General features: G+C 40.3%; 1 protein-coding gene across 8 annotated transcripts in view; it reads left to right on the forward strand.

The window, feature by feature from the left end:
* DLGAP1 (DLG associated protein 1) overlaps positions 1–16565 on the forward strand; it is a 902804-nt gene that overhangs the window by 284428 nt on the left and 601811 nt on the right. For 7 of the 8 annotated variants that reach the window (XM_045459777.1, XM_045459780.1, XM_045459781.1 and 4 more), the window contains exon 3: positions 14992–15096. The gene's annotated coding sequence lies outside the window, so the exon portion shown is untranslated. The remainder of the gene's footprint in view (positions 1–14991; positions 15097–16565) is intronic. The other variant, XM_045459778.1, reaches the window with a different exon arrangement.

A 16565-nucleotide genomic window follows, 5' to 3' on the forward strand; every position in this document is an offset into this window, starting at 1 on the left:
TCAGTTCCTCTCCCATTTCTAATTGTATTGTTTGCTTGTTTGTTTGTTTCTTTCTGCTATTGAGCCCCACCGACAACGCACACTAGTTCCAATTCGTCCACATCACCACCAACACATTTTCTATTTTGTTTGTTTTATAATGGGCGACCTAATGGACGTGAGATTGTATCTCATTGTGGTCTGGCTTTGCGTTGTCCTAATGATGAGTGATGCTGATCATCTTTTCATGTGCTTTGGGACCATTTGTATATATTCTTTGGAGAACTGTGTATTCAAATCCTTTGCCTGTTTTTCAATCGGGTTGTTTGATTTTGTCGTTGTTGGTGTGTAGGCATTCTTTTTTGTTCTGGAACGAATCTGTTATCATGCACATGATTGGAAAATCTTTTTGCCCTAGTGGTTTGGAGTATACCTGTTTGCAGAGTTTCTATAGTGGTTACACTATGTATTACAACATATGTCTGCAACGTAACACAGTCTACTAATACCAACGTTTTACCACTTTGACTATGGAAATCTCACTTGTGTTTATGTCCTTTTACTTTCCACGCTTTTAGGTATCATTTTCTTAAGTATCAGATTACTCTACTATTGTATTTTTTCAACCATCAAATTAATTTCTCAAACTCATAAGTAGGATTCTATATATCTGGCTTTCTGCTCTTTTCCTTGTTTCTTCTTTCCTTATGTGCTAAGATTCTTTTTTTACAATTTCCTTTCTGTTATTCAAGCTTCTTACTTTATTTTTTAATATTTATTTATTTTGAGAGGGAAAGCATGAGTTAGAGGGAGAAAGAGGGGGAGACAGAGAATCTCAAGCAGGTTTCACACTGCCAGCACAGAGCCTGATTCAAGGCTTGAACTTCGGGAGATCGTGACCTGAGCCAAAACCCAGAGTTGGAAGCTCGACCCACTGAGCCACCCAGGTGCCCCTTTTTAATTTCCTTTCTATTTGAAGCTAGACTTTAAGAACAGATTTGTTAGTGACGAATTCTTTGAATTTTTCTTTATACAAGAAATGTCTTAATTGAAAAAAAGTTTATAGTGTGTCTGATACAACTTTATGTATGTGTCTGTGTGTATAAAACAAAACAAAAATGGAATAAAAAGGAAATGTCTCCATTTCCTGTGCATTCCTGAAGAATAGTTTTCCTGAATATAGAATTTGTAGTTGACATTTCTTTTCCTTCCTCATTTAAAAAAAATACTTTGCCACTTCTTTCTATGCTCCATGGTTTCAAATGAGAAATGTGCTGTCTTTCAAATTGGTGTTTAAGTGATTAGAAATGCTTGTTTCTCTCTGGTTGCCTTTCAGGTATTTTCTTTGGCTTTCACTTTCTGAAGTTTCATTATAATGTGGACTGGTGTATATTTCTATGGCTTTTTAAAATTTATTTTATTCATTTTCAAGAAGAGAGTATGCACACAAGCAGGGGTGGGGCAGAGAGAGAGAGAGGGAGAGAGAGAATCCCAAGCAGGTTCCATGCTGTCAGGACAGAGCCTGACTCAGGGCTCGATCCCACAAACCACGAGATCATGACCTGAGCCAAAATCAAGAGTCGGTTGCTTAACTGAGCCACCCAGGCATCCCTTATTCTGTGGCTTTTGCCTATTGGGAGTTTTCTCAGCTCCATAAATCTGTGCATGTGTCTATTTTACCCAAATGTGTGAAGTATTCAGCCACTATTTTTCTTACCTCTTTCTGAGACCCCAGTGATATGAAGGTTGGACCTTTTGTTATTGTCCTACAGGCATCTGAAGTTTCTGTTCATTTTTAAAGTATCTGATTTCTTTCCCTGTTGTTCAGATTGGGTGGATTCAATGGATCTGTCCTGTGTACTCTTCACTCTTCTTTTGAGCTCATCCACCAAATTTATTATTATTACTATTATTATTATAATTATAATAATTATTATTATTTCTATTCACATATTTATTCAGTTCTATACTTTCCATTTGGTTCTTTTTATAACTCCCATATCTTTGCTGAAAGTTTCTATTTTTTGTATGTTCCAAAAGATTTTGTAGCTGATTGATGGAACAGTTACACGATGGCTGTTAAAAATCCTTGTCTGATATTCCAACCATCTGACTCATCTCAATGCTAACATCAGTTGATTGTCTTTATCATTTGAGACTTGTCTTAATTTTTGGTATGGCAAGGGATCTTTTATTGTAGCCTGAACATTTTAAGTTAGGAGACCCAGGGTGCTTTTAATTTTATGTTTTTCTTATTGTTGGAGGCAGTCACAGTTTTAGTTAAGAATGGCTACTTTTGTGGACCGCGATTCCAATGGCAATTTATTTTTCAGTGTCTTCGCATTGTTATTTTGGTCAGCTAGGTTTATCTAATGCTGCTGGACCTGTTCACTGGCCGCTGCTGGCACTGCCTGAGGGAGTTAAATGGGTTTTGATGGCCAGGTCTTTGGACCCCTCTCAGTAAGGAAGAGGTCTGAGGTCTGCAGGGACAAAGAGGCTTTCTGGGCTGGGCCACTTACTGCCAAGTGTTAGAGTTTTAATGAAGGAAACTCGAATAACAATATCTGAAAAAGAAGGTAAAAAAATGGGAAAGAGACGTACGGGAAAAAAAAAGACACAAGGTGCTGAAGACAAAACGAGTCTCTTTCGTAGCATTTTCAAGGGATGGCCCTATCGAATTCCTATACATGATGGAGGTAAAGGAAAGAAAAAGAGGGTCCCTATCTTCCTGTTCATTGACTTGCCTGGAATAGACAGTCTCACCTAATTGTCGTGAAAGCTGGCATCATTGCACTCTACTTTAGCAGACATATTATTGTGGTGGCATTACCTTTGGAGAGTATGTGCATAATTTATTTCTACTGAAGTAACCAAAGAAGAAACCAAAGAAATTAGGCCACCACAAATGGCATTATCTGGGAACTGTAGAGTTGATGGCAGACTTTCACGTAGGTTAGCTAAGTTGGCCACACGAAACGTGTTTCCCTCACTGGGTCTTCGGGAGGCACTGTGAGGAGTATGTACGAATAATGAAAGGTAGTTCACGTAATTGCTAACCCTTTAGATTTTTCTCCCAGCAGTCGCCACTCAGAATATTTTCTGAGTGTGAATTCTTGTGTGTTTACCTCTCCGAAGTTAAGAATGGTGGGTATACGCACATGCATCTTTAGCAGTTCAGTACTTAGGCCAGTATATGAGCAAAGTTGGTTATAAATGTATAACGATAAGTTCTATTTTGGACTCTCATGTCTTCCTGTCGCTGGATCGTAGTCACCATGTTTTAGTTGAGTTATCCCTCAGTGGCAGAGCCTTCAGGACACATGGTCGCAGCCACATCTACTTGACATACTTATTAAGTGGGAGAGTCAGAATGAAGCATTTACTATCTTGGAAGACACCAAAGCATAGTCTATCAGCTTCAAGCGTAACTGTATTTCTTAAAACCCTGGTTATATTAGATAATGGTGTATTTTGACATTGCAAAATACTGTAATTAAAGAATAGGCTTAGTTTGGTACTTGAAACTGCACTGCTCTCCGTTTTCCATTATGAAATAGCTTTAGGGTGGCTGTTTCTATTCAGACTAACAGGAAATGCAGCCAGCCTTTGTGGACCAAGAGCTCAATTTTGTTACTTCGTTATACTAATTATTGGCAAGAGGATGAGGTCGTATCTTGATTTAGAGGCATATTTACATTTTATTATTGTTATTTCTCTGCCGCTGAACAAGTTGACACAAAATATGGTGGACATCATTTTAAAAAAGACGTGAAATAGATCGATTTCAGAAAATTTAACTGGGGTTTGGGGATTTCAGATTACTCACCTAATTATAGTGTTAATTCTCAGCAGCTATGGAGAATGATTTTTAACTGTCATAGAGTGAAAGATAATTTTTTAAATGTTACAGAATGTACTTAAAGAAGTTTAAATTGAGGGGAAATGCTTTCCCCTCATCTACAATGACTACATCTCCAGCTTAAGCTGTTTGAGAGCAGGGACGTTACTTAGCTTCTCCACCTTTCCATTTGTACCACACAACCCACGCCACCCCTGTTTGTGTGTAATGACAGAATTTTGATTATTTGTACAAGTTATTATACAGAATAATAAGCTTTTCTGTCCCTGAGACATTATAGCTTTGGATCATCCATATTTCAAGCCAGTGCTGTTGAAACAATCACCTTTATCAGCGATTAAATTCAAAATAACTTCAATTCATGTAACATTTTATCACTTGAAGCTTCAGGACATTTCACCATCACAGTGCTGGGTCGTAAATCTCCATGAGGGCAGGAATTCATATTTTTTGTTCTAAATTTTGTTTAATGTTTTATTTATTTTTGAGAAAGAGAGAGAGTGCGAGCAGGGGAAGGGCAGAGAGACAGGGAGACACAGAATCCAAAGCAGGCTCCAGGCTCCGAGCTGACAGCGCAGAGCCCGACCCGGGGCTTGAACTCACGAACCGTGAGATCATGACCTGAGCCAAGGTCGATGGCTAACCGACTGAGCCACCCAGGCGCCACCCCCCTTTTTATTAATTAATTAATTTATTGATTCATTCATTCATCCATCCATCCATTTATTTGGAATTTATATTTTTTGTTTGCTGTGCTGTCCCTAGCCACCTAGAATAGTGTATGGGACATAGGAGCCACTCAATATCTGTTGAAAGTATGAACACAGTTTTTTAAGACCCTGTGAAAAAATAGCCAGTATAGACTGCCTTTGTTGATGGGATGAAGACGTCAGATTTAGTGTCAGGAAATCTACCTTATTGTCCTAGCTCTGCTACTAATTTGCTGTGCGGTCTCAGGTGTTCTCCTGCAACTGTGTGTGCTTTTCATATCTGTGAAATGAAACAATTAGATTTGATGAATGATAAAGTTCAGTCCATGTCGGAATGTGCACAATTCAGGGATTCGTGATTAGTAACATGCCTCTGGGAAGTGACTGGCTAGAAACAAAGTTGCGGTTGCAGTGGAAGCATTGTTGCCAACTGGCATATCTGGGCTTGGAGCTAAGACTTTGGTCTCTGGCTACTAAATTTGGCTCTACCAGTCGAACTCATCACCAATTTGATGATGATGATGATGATGATGATGATGATGATAATAATAATAATAATGCTTTTCTATACTTTGGCTTGGAAAACTCACTTTTATGAATGAGCAAAATGAAATCTGACACAGAAGAGTGAAACATAACTTAATGATAGAACTAGATTTAAATCCTGGCTGTAAAATTTTCTGAGATTTGGGCCAAGTAATGTAATCTCTTCGTGTCTCACTTTTGGCATCTGGAAAAGGGGATAATGATCATATCTAAATGAAGCAAGGTATTTCAAGTTCCCAGGACATGGTCAGCTTTGGAAGCCTTACATACTGGCTGATACAAAGGAATTAGACAGATGAGTGAGAATGAATTCATGAAAAATAAGCCCTGAGAGGCGAAATCCTGGGAGAGTGCATGGCCCAGGCCGACTTGTGGGTCTGTGCCGTGGCACCCCCTACTGACCAGCCCTCGTAATTTGGTCCATCTCTTTTCTCTGCCTCTCATCCTCCCCTGTAAAAGGGTGATGATACTATCACCTACCCCATAGGGCTATTGTGAATCTTAAATGAGACAATCCACGTAATGAGCTTAGTTAGAGCGATGATGGCACATAGTAAGCCCTCAATAAATGTGGCCACTCTTACTGTGTTTTGTCAAGTCCATCAAGGGGACCTGGGGGTGGAATTAAAAAAGAAATGTGGGGGGCGCCTGGGTGGCGCATTCGGTTAAGCGTCCGACTTCAGCCAGGTCACGATCTCGCGGTCCGTGAGTTCGAGCCCCGCGTCAGGCTCTGGGCTGATGGCTCAGAGCCTGGAGCCTGTTTCCGATTCTGTGTCTCCCTCTCTCTCTGCCCCTCCCCCGTTCATGCTCTGTCTCTCTCTGTCCCAAAAATAAATAAACGCTGAAAAAAAAAAAAAAAAAAAAAAGAAATGTGGAAGGCTCTCAGCCCAACGAGTGAAGAGAAAGCAATGTGAATTCACTAAAGCCAAATAGAGTAAGATCGTCTACTGTAATTTTTTAAAAGAAAACTGCTTAGAAACAAACATAGTAAAGCTTTGAGATTGGAGGGAAGAAATTCTATCCAGATGCAAGATGTTGAAAGCCCCCAGTTAAGGCATTGACAATAAATACTGCAGTCTCCAATTTATTCTCAAGTGATGATCCTTTTAACCAAAAAAGATACGCTGAATGGAAAAGGTCTTTTAGTCTCCTTCCACACGGATTGGGAGGTAATTCTAAATAGTGCTCCCAAAGTTGTGAATAGACCGTCAAACTTTTTGTACCAGGGCGACAGCCGTGATATCCCAATGAGTCACTACCTAACTTCTGTTCACCAGGGAGCCCCAACTCATCTTGTCTGTAGGGAAGTGAGTTGGGGTAGGGAGGCAATGCCTTAAAAATTCTGCAAAGAGAGTCCTTTAGCTAAGCTCCTGAAGCTGCAAAGCCACCGCAGACAGACTGATAGGGGATGGAATTGGAAGAACAGAGAGGTCAGATTCATAAAGAAAATTAAAGGAAGGCTGTCTTTTACTACTACACGTTTTAAAGTACATTTCTTTTTGGTGAGGTTTAAAGTTTATTTATTTATTTATTTATTTATTTATTTATTTTGAGAGAGAGAGACAGACAGTGCAAGTGGGGAGGGGAAGAGAAAGGGAGAGAGAGAGAATCCCAAGCAGGTTCTGAGCTGCCAGTGCAGAGCCTGATATGGGGCTCGAACCCACAAACTGTGAGATCATGACTTTAGCGGAAACCAAGAGTCGACACTTCACCAGCTGAGCCACCCAGGCGCCCCTCTTTTCGGTGAGCTAAAAAGAGACATGAAATAAGCCTGTATATTTCATGATACTGAGGTCTTTTCCAATTGACTGGAAAAATCTTGGTACATATGAGCATAAGTTACCTCATTTAAAAAAATCATGTGTGGTTGTTGAGAAATAGAACACAGCCCTTCCTTTTAAGAGCATTGAGTTGAAGGGCTCTCTTGGCAGAGAGTAATAGAAAGTTTTCTCCTTTAGAAGCATTGTTTCTTTCACATTAAGGTCCTTTAGACTTAACTAAGTGCTCCTTTAAAATCTAAATATCCCTCAAACATGTCAGGTGGCTCTATTACTCACACTTTAAAGTAAATTACTTTTTTCACTGACTTTTCTCTCTTCACCAACTGAGGATTTGACCTTGAAGGCAGTGGAGTTTCAAATGGAAGATTAAAATTAAATTAAATTAGAAATTGAATTAAATCAAAGACCAAGGGACTTCTGAGGTGGATTGGCTCAAATTAGGAACTTTGGTCAGATGTCCAAGAAATCGTTTGGGAGGGAAGGGAAAGACATTAGGAGATTTGATGAGAACAGAGACGAGATTCATTTGGTTTATAATCATACTAGGGTTTTCAGAAGCAGATTTTCCATTGCCAAAAATCCTACATACGCTACTTAAACTGTAAATTGATAATGCTTGAGGCACTTGCTAAAGTCTGTGCTAGTTCATTACAATAGGGTGAACGTTGATGGCTATGGAATTAGCATGGCCCAGAGCAAACTGAAAATGCAGGGCCCTGTTCAGAAAGCAGGACAAGAGTTGTTAAATGTACTCAGGTATAAAACAGGTCCCTTTTATTTGCCATCTCTCTCTCTCAACTGATCATAGTGTTTGTTTGTTTGTTTGTTTGTTTGTTTTAATTTATTTAGCGTAGCTCCGGATAAAGAAGAAAAATCAAAGTTTAAATTACCAGGGTGCATTTTACCATCCATCTTTACAGTGCGTAATACAAACATGGGACTGTTTAACTTACATGCGGTCACCAGAATTTGTACGTCACGGATCATGCATATGTATGTTGGTCTTACCAGAACGGTGGAAACACTATACAGATCTACTCTACCATTTTTATTCACTTCGTGATACATGTACCATTTACCAACACTCACTCCCTTTGGCTCACTGCTGAGTAAGGAAGGACTGTAGCAAAAAGAACTATGGCTTTCCCTTTCTTTCTCTTTTTATCTCTTTGTTTTCAACATAAGCAGCCTACTAATTCAAGGGAGAAAACATAAAATAAAATAAAATAGAATAGGATGAGATAAGATAAAATAAAATAAAATAAAATAAAATAAAATAAAATAAAATGAAGGATACAACAGGATTTCTTGTTTGGGGGAGGAAAACTTTTCCCTCTGTCCGTTCTAGGTTCTTTGGCTGGTCTAATAATTAAATCAACAGAAGACAGATGAGCAGGAGAAAGACAAATTCAATTGCATGCATACAGGAGCCTGCAAAAATATGAGACTCAGAGAAGTGGCCAAACCAGTCAGCTTTTGTACCTTTTAGACAAAGAAACAATAAGTTCATGAAGAATTGACAAAAAGAAGTTTAGGCTTCAGGTAGGAAATTAGTGAAGAAACAACAGGGTTTGTTGTTGACAGCCTTCTCGTCCCTGGACTCCCTGTCTCTGCTGATAAGGATGTCTCTTTACCTCACGGTGTCATTCACATGGGACGTTTATTTCCTGCTTTCCGGGGACGGAGGAGGGTCAGAGTGTCCTTCTTGTACTGGCGTTATCCCAAGTAACTTTAATTCAAAATAATCAATATGCCCAAGTGGCGTATTTGAGGGTGACCTGCCCTGAACCCCATCACTTGTTATCCATGTCTCTTGGAACATCATTGCCTTCATGTGAAGTTCAAAGCAAATTCTGCTTCCAGTGGAAAGCAAAACTTCTTGGGACTGTCACCTTCCCCACTTAGTCATAGACAGAGCATACTTAACCTCACTCATACAGAATCTTGCTGAATGACCAGGAATTATGGGCCCAAGAGAATTCACCATCACGCACATTATATGCAAATGAGGCAGCAAGGGATGGCTGGGGGCATGAATGTTGTGCACCCCTCCTTACCCACACGTTCCACTTGCACCTCGCCCGCAAAAACACTCGTTCACATTTTTAAAGAATTAAGTGTGGGGCTATTCTGAACATGGGCTCCTGGGCAGTTGCCCAAGTTGCACACGCATGCATCCAGCCCTGCCTTGAAGTTTTCTATACCCAAAGGATGAATCAATTAGCAATATGATCTGCAAAAGAAGGGGAAAGTAACTAGTCCTCTTACTTTTTATGTGATCGAACACTGTCTCAGACCTAGGGTGGGTCGAAATAAGTGCAGACCTTGTTCCAAAATCGATTCTTACGTCATCTTCTGCAGGAGTGAGGGGCCCAGGAAGCAGATAGATAGTTTAACTTTGTCTTCAAACAAGCGCACTGTTTTATGGACTATAAGCTTTCAGTAAAATGTTTGAGATAAGATGTGAGACCTCGCGGACACAGTGCTACTGATTAGCGGTAACTGAGTGAAGAAAAGAAGAAAAAAAAAACTGAAGAGAAGCTGCGTGCAAAGACAGCTATAGTGAGAGTTAGGGGCCTAGGGTCTGGTCCTGGCCTTGCTGTACCGGCTAGCTGTGGCCTCAGGCATGCCACATCACCTCCCGAGTCCTCATTAGCCTCATCTATAAAAGAGGGTTCCAACTGGGAGGGTTTCTTAGTTAAAATTTGTTCAGTGGAAGACATGGAACATTTACAAGTTAAGAAACCCATTTCAAAGATGCACTTTTATACTTGAGAGAATTCATTCCAGAATTTCCAGTGGTCCCCAGATGTGCCTTCAGGCAAATGTGCTTCCTCAGACTAGGACCCACAGTTGGAGTAATCACCTTTCCTACACTTCTGCATTTTCTTGATTCTGAAAGACTGCTAATCACTGCGAAAAAGCCAGGGAGGTTTGAGAGATATTGAGGGACTTACAGATCGACGGCTCATTTCAGTCCTGTTTTCATTTTTCCCTTAGATCTTCTCAGCTCATGCCCGAATCAAAATTTACCTCACCACCTGAAAGTTCTACTTCATGACTTATTGAGTACTATTGTTAATATTTTATCAGAAGATTATTTTTTTGCAGTATTTTTCAAAGGGCTGCCAAAGTATAAAATAGGATTTTTTTTATTATGTCTTGTGGAAAATTGATTTTTTTTTTTTCACAGAAAACAATAGACTCCCTCTTCTAGTCAATAGAGAATGAAATATTTGGAAGTAAAGGTGGGAGACAGAAGGGAATTACGATACGTTGAGTTTGAATTCTCGGATACTGTGCTGTGCATATATGATGTTGTCTGACCCCCTTCATAATCACTGTGGTAGGTAACAATAAGAATATCAGCAGTCACATATGCTAGGCTAGAAAGTCTTCTGGAAGGTTTTAATGCAAGCTCCAGCCACACTTCTCTCCCATATTCCAGTATTGCATATCCAACTACCTACATGGCAAGCCCACTGGGCACTGACCTCTCAAAATCAGTATGGCCGAAGGAACCTCATCCTCTTTCCCCCCAATCTTCTGTAGCCACAGCCTTTTGCCTGTCAAGTAATGGTGAGTGCACTCTTCTGGTCACTTAGGCTAGAAACCTTGGGGCCATCCTTGTCTCCCTCTTGGTTTACCCCCTCCGTGTGATACATCAGGAGATCCTCTTGGTCACCCAGCATGACTGACCACTGACCACTCCTCACCAGCTCTACCTGAGTTTGAGCCAACATGGCATCTCTCTACAAGCTTTCCTTCTGCCTCTATCTTGATCCCCGCTGTGGTCTATTCCCAACCGGCAGCCAGGATGAGCCTGCTGAAACATAAGTGATGTCAATTCTAAGCACGAACTCCCACAGCAGCCCCCATTTCATGTACAGAGTGAGAGCCAAAAAGCCTTGAGCTGCCCTTGATCCATCCCTCCAACCACCTCTCCGCAGCACGTCCCACTTAACTCCACATTCTTCCACTACTCTCCACTTTGTCCTTTCACTCCATCCCCACTGACCTCCTAACAATTTCAAGAACAACTGAGCATACCCCCACCTTCTGGCCTTAGCCTTGGTGGTTCCTTGCGCCTGGAACACCTTTCTCTTGCACATGACTCACTCCCTCATGTCATTCAAGTGTTTGGTCACATCTCACTTTCTTAGTGAGGTGCCCTCACCTCCCAATAGCTCCCAACCCTTGTACTCCTGATCCTCCTTAATTTAGTCTATTTTTCTTACATCAGCAGCATGATTCACTTCTAAAATACTCTATTCCTTCACCATGGTGATTATTGGGTTTTTTTTCTATCCACTCACTTTCCCTAAAATGAAATGGTCATTATTCCAAGCACCTCCCATAGTGCCTGGCATATGGTAAATGCTCAATAAATCTTTGGGAAATGAATCAGTTATGAGTAAATGAGTGAATGCACAAATGCTCTCATTTATTCCTTGTACTAACCTGACTAAGGTAGGTTTCCTTGCCTCCATTTTCAATGAGGAAATGGAAACTCAAAAAGGCTAGGTATCTTTCACAACTCAGAAGTCTTCTACAAGGCAAAGCTGAGATTAAGAGAGAGCTCTCTCCTCTGGACCTTTCCCCTTTATCACACTGTAAAACGTGTACTTTATGAAAATATCAGCATTCCATAAAATGCCATACATTTATAGCCTCCATCCCCCTTTCTCCACACTTCCAGACAATATTTTTTTAAATGAACCTCTTAAAATGATGTAACGAAAGTAACTGGCTTATACAGTAACTTACATAACATGAATGATAAGAGGTGTATTAGTCAGGACTCTAGCGGCAGAGTCAAGGAATGTAACCAACTTGACCTAGTAGAAGTCAAAAATATTAAAACTAAATAATTTTAACTATTTAAAATAGAATGGGTCATAAGGCTCTATGAGCTCATGGAAGCCACAGGAAAAAACAAAGACCGGTGAGTAGGAAGCAGGTGAGTTGGGAGAGTTCTCACTCCCTCTTCCGCAAGTGTCTTTTTCACTCACCTTTTCCACCGATTACCAGTATTGGCTCCCTCTGCCCATAAGGGACGTGGTAACCACACTGCAGCCATAACTCTTTCACCTAAATAAGACTGTAATCTCCTAGTCCCAGATGAGAAGCCCAGTCTGGGTGAGCAATGGCCATGGATCAGGACTCAGGGACAAACAGCTGACAGAGGACACTTTTCAAAATTGGGGAATGCAGAGAAAGGGATTGAGTAGACAGTCTAAAGATAGATGACTATGGGACGCCTGGGTGGCTCAGTTGGTTAAGTGTCTGACTCTTGACTTTGGCTCAGGTCAATGAGGAAATTGACCTCATGGTCAATGAGGAACCATCTCATGGTTCATGAGGTCAAGCCCCACATCAGGTGGAGCCTGCTCTATCTCCCTCTCTCTCTCTGTCCCTCCCCCACAAGTTCTCTCACTCTCTCTCTCTCAAGAAATAAATTTTTTTAGTTTATTTATTCTGAGAGAGAGAGAGAGAGGGAGAGGGAGAGGTAGAGAGAGAACCCCAAGCGGGCTCCAATCGGCCCGAGGTAAGGCTCGATTCCACAAACCGTGAGATCGTAACTTGTGCTGAAATGAAGAGATGCTCAAGTGACCAAGCCACCCAGTCATCCCAAATAAACGTCAAAAGTAGATGACTGTAGGAGTGCCTGGATGGCTCAGTCTACTGAGCGTCCATCTTGGACTTAGGTCATGATCTCAGGTTCGTGTGTTTGAGCCCCTCATCAGGCTTACTGCTGTCAGCACAGAGCCCACTTGGATTTTCTGTCCCCTTCTCTATCTGCCCCTCCTCTGCTCGTGGTCTCTCTCATAAGTAGGCATTAAAAAAAAGTAGATGACTGTAGAACTCAGTGGCACAGTGGAAAGCACACTACTGAATCAAACAGCTTAAGTTCAAATTCCCACTTTGGTTTTTTGTTGATTTGTTTCTTTGTTTGACTTTACTTTTGCTCATTCTTAGATGTAGGGACTCAATATTGGTTACTTGGTGATAGGAAAGAACAAGAAGAAGAATAAAAGAAGAACCCTTGGAGTAAAGGAAAACAAGAAATGAAAAAGAAAAACAAAAGTACCAGCAAATCCAGAATTCTGAATTCTAACTTCACCTCTGTTACCAAGGAGTAAATGCCTTGGGCAAGTCATTCCCTGGCCTCAGTTTTCTTGTCTGTTTCTTGTCCTTATTATTAAGGAGATTAGGCAAGAAAGAATCAGTAGGTTTCCAAAACGTGCATGATCACGAGAATGAACTGGGCTCCCAGCTCAAAATGCAAATGCCCTGAATCTACTCATGAATAGTCTGATTTAATAGATCTTGCATGACCTTCTGTAATTTGTATTTTTCTGCAGCTTTCCAGATGATTGTGATGTTCAACCATTCTTGGGAACCACTAGACTAGATGGCATTGGAGACACAGCCCAATGTTTGCAATATGTGTTGACATTAATATTATCTAACTTAGAAAAGATTCCAGTTGCGATAAAACTGATTTCTTATTGTATATCTGGGTATGTTTTTAAGAAATTGCATCTTTTCCTTTCGTTTCTGTAGAAAATTAAGAATACCTAGTACAAAACAGATGCGCAGTAAATAACACAAATGAATAAATGGTCAGTTCTTTGTTTTAATATTAACTTTTTTTATCTCTTTGAGTAATCTACTTGTCATACAGGTAGGGAAAAATTTCAGAGTTCATTTGGTTTACTGGAATATTAAAAATACTTAGGATAATCCTATATAAACCACAACTCATAATTATACCTGAAAGCTACTGATAATAGAATATCATTTTTGTCTTTTATAACATGGATAAATGAAATACATATATAAATATGATGTTCCCAACATGTATTATGTGCTATGAAAATACACGATACTGTTGTGCTATTGTAGCTCTTGCATTTTACCACCCATAGCATCTTATTCTTAACCTCTCAACTTTGCCACTTTCAAAATAGTGCTCAGATAAGTTCTGCAGGGAATTGTGTTAGCCCTGATCTTTTTGAATGCCAAGTGTTCTTTGTGGAAACAAGTAGTGTTATGGGTTTCTAAAGGGGTTGAACTTCAAGGCAGGGATTCTGGAATGTCATTCTGCTTTTGTGCCTATTAGCTGAATAAAATTGGGCAAAATACGTCACCTTTTCTGGCCTCCAATTCCTCTTCTGTGAAATGAATTCCATATTCATTCAGGCACTGTAATTCCTATAAATAATTAGAAAGTAAAAAAAAAAAAATACTCACACCAGTGTTCTTCAATTCTGAATGTCACTGTATCTCTGCTTCATACTTAGATTTGTTATTTTTCTTGTTCCCTACGGAGACTCTTTTAATATGCTATGTAGGGCCACGAATTATATTCCTTAAACAGAATTCCATTGATATCTACACTTCGCAACACCAGATCATTTTTGTGGGTGACACCCGTCCATTTCTATGTGAACTTTCAAAGAAGAAAAATCACAGCTCGGGCTAAAGCATGTGATAGGATTGGAAAAGTTACCTCTCCCATAACTGTGGGCCTAGTTACAATTCCGTTTTGTCACTTGCTTCAGAAAGCGTCAATAACGAGGGGTAACAGTTTGGTTTGAGCATCGGCGGCAAGCCTGTAGTCATGCGCCTGGGAAGATGATGCTGTGATTTGTGTCTTCCTGCGAGGTCAGAAGACCCACCCTGTGAAGACTGATACTTTTTAGCCCTTTATTTACAGCTGCTTAGTTGCAGTGATGATAAAACAAATAATGCACAGGAAATGCATAGCCTTGTATGTATCGCGTATCTTACAAAATCAAAAGATTAATGCATGCATTTTATTGCTTTTTACAGAAGATAAAAATGTTAATAGAAAAGTAGATTGCAGATTCTCAAACCTATTTATTGTGGCGATATTTACTTATTTGTTTATTTTTGTGGTGGATGTTCTGGAAAGCACAAAAATACAAAGCATAACATCATGCAAAAACATGGTCGTGTAAATTTTCTAGGGAACTCTCTTCTCACATGATGGAACTTAATGCTTGTCAGAGTACTTCTTAAGAGATCTTCGGTATCTTTGTTTCAGGCTAGCTATTGCATCTAATTGTTGTGTTTCGCTATGTTTCAGAACAGCTGAGCATTACCTACCACGAATAACATCAAGTTAAAAACTGCAAAGTTTGGATCTTTTCCTGCCTTAGAAGCAAGAAAAATGGAAAACTGATCGTCAAAGGTAAAAGCGTGTCCTTTCTCCTTATGTAACATAAGCCTACAGCTTCTTTTCCAAGCTGTCTTACATAAACAATTCCCTTTATTTTGATAATATGGGATTTTTGAATTTAAATATTTCTGGCCTGTAACTCCAGACGTATTAAGAGGCTGCTGAGTTTGGTCTGTGATTTTTAAGTCCCTTGTTGATTGTACAGAATCTGGACAAGATGCGTTTCATATGTTTAATCTTCATTCCTGCTGTTAATCTAGAAAGGCAGATGAGGCAAATGTCATTTTCCCGACAGTGGACCAATATACTGTACTTTAGGCCAAGCAGGGAATGGTGAAGGTAGATGGCATAGTATCAGCTTTTCATTTGTCTTAGGGTGTTGTACAGGTCGGGACTTATCAGTACAAGGTGTTCAATGTGATCTACGTGCTCTAAGAAACACACTGGAAGCATTTGAGGCAAGGCTATGATCTCCACTCTCTTTCTGTCATTACGGAGTCTTGAGAAGGGAAAAAAGGAAGGTCTTAATGATTTACAAATCTGAAATACCACATACATGGCATCTGGTCAGAAGGGGCTTAATATTGCTGAACGTGTTATTAAGCTGTCATCTCTTGGGGGTTGCCTGCTTGAGACACCAATTTGGGTGTGGTGATTAAATGGGGAGCTCATCCCAAGGATGGGAGTTAGAGATCAGGGATCGTCACTTGGGGAAGAAGCAAAGGCCAGAATAAGAGGGGAGCGGACAAGTCCTCCCTGTGGACTGCAGGAGCGTGCTTCCCTGGGAACTATGGGCGTGCGTGAGACCTCCCAGAATTTCTGCCTAGAGCAAGAGGTTTATCCACTGCCTTCCCCCATTGGTTGTGGATTGCTCCCAGAGGCATTGATTTTTTTTCCCTTCAATGTGGGGCTGTGCTGGCACTACGTGGGGCTGGAAGACACTCAGTGGCCACTTGAGGTAGGCATTATAAAGGTGAGGAGAACCCAGGTTGGCGTAAAACCATCTGTGCAGCCGGGGCTGAAATCAGAGATGGACCAAAGGCCATGATGTGGGGAACCAGAGGCATCTATTATCCTTCCTTTGACTTTATTTTAAGTCATAAAGTAAATCAGTTTCCTTCTAAATGAACTACATCCAGGAAGAAAATATTTTGTGTTGTAAAGACATTGAAAAGTTATATCCAAGTGTCATGGAACCAGAGTGAACTCTGTTTCGGAACTAACTTCTTCATCAATAAATTGTCTGTGTTCAGAGGGAGAGGTATATCTTGGTCCACAGGTACATTGGAGACCTCCCATAACAAGATTTGAAGTATGACCCAAATGTTGTAATAGTTCAAGATAATAGCATTTCATTATCTCCGCACTTAATATTCACTGTAGATAGTGTTATGTACAAGAAGGTGTCTGGATACACAAAAATACAATTAATGTCTTCCCTGTTTGGAAACAACCTAGTTAGCAGTGTCATCATTTGTGCA

The sequence above is a fragment of the Leopardus geoffroyi genome, chromosome D3, assembly GCF_018350155.1.
Source record: "Leopardus geoffroyi isolate Oge1 chromosome D3, O.geoffroyi_Oge1_pat1.0, whole genome shotgun sequence".
Lineage (NCBI taxonomy): Eukaryota > Metazoa > Chordata > Mammalia > Carnivora > Felidae > Leopardus > Leopardus geoffroyi.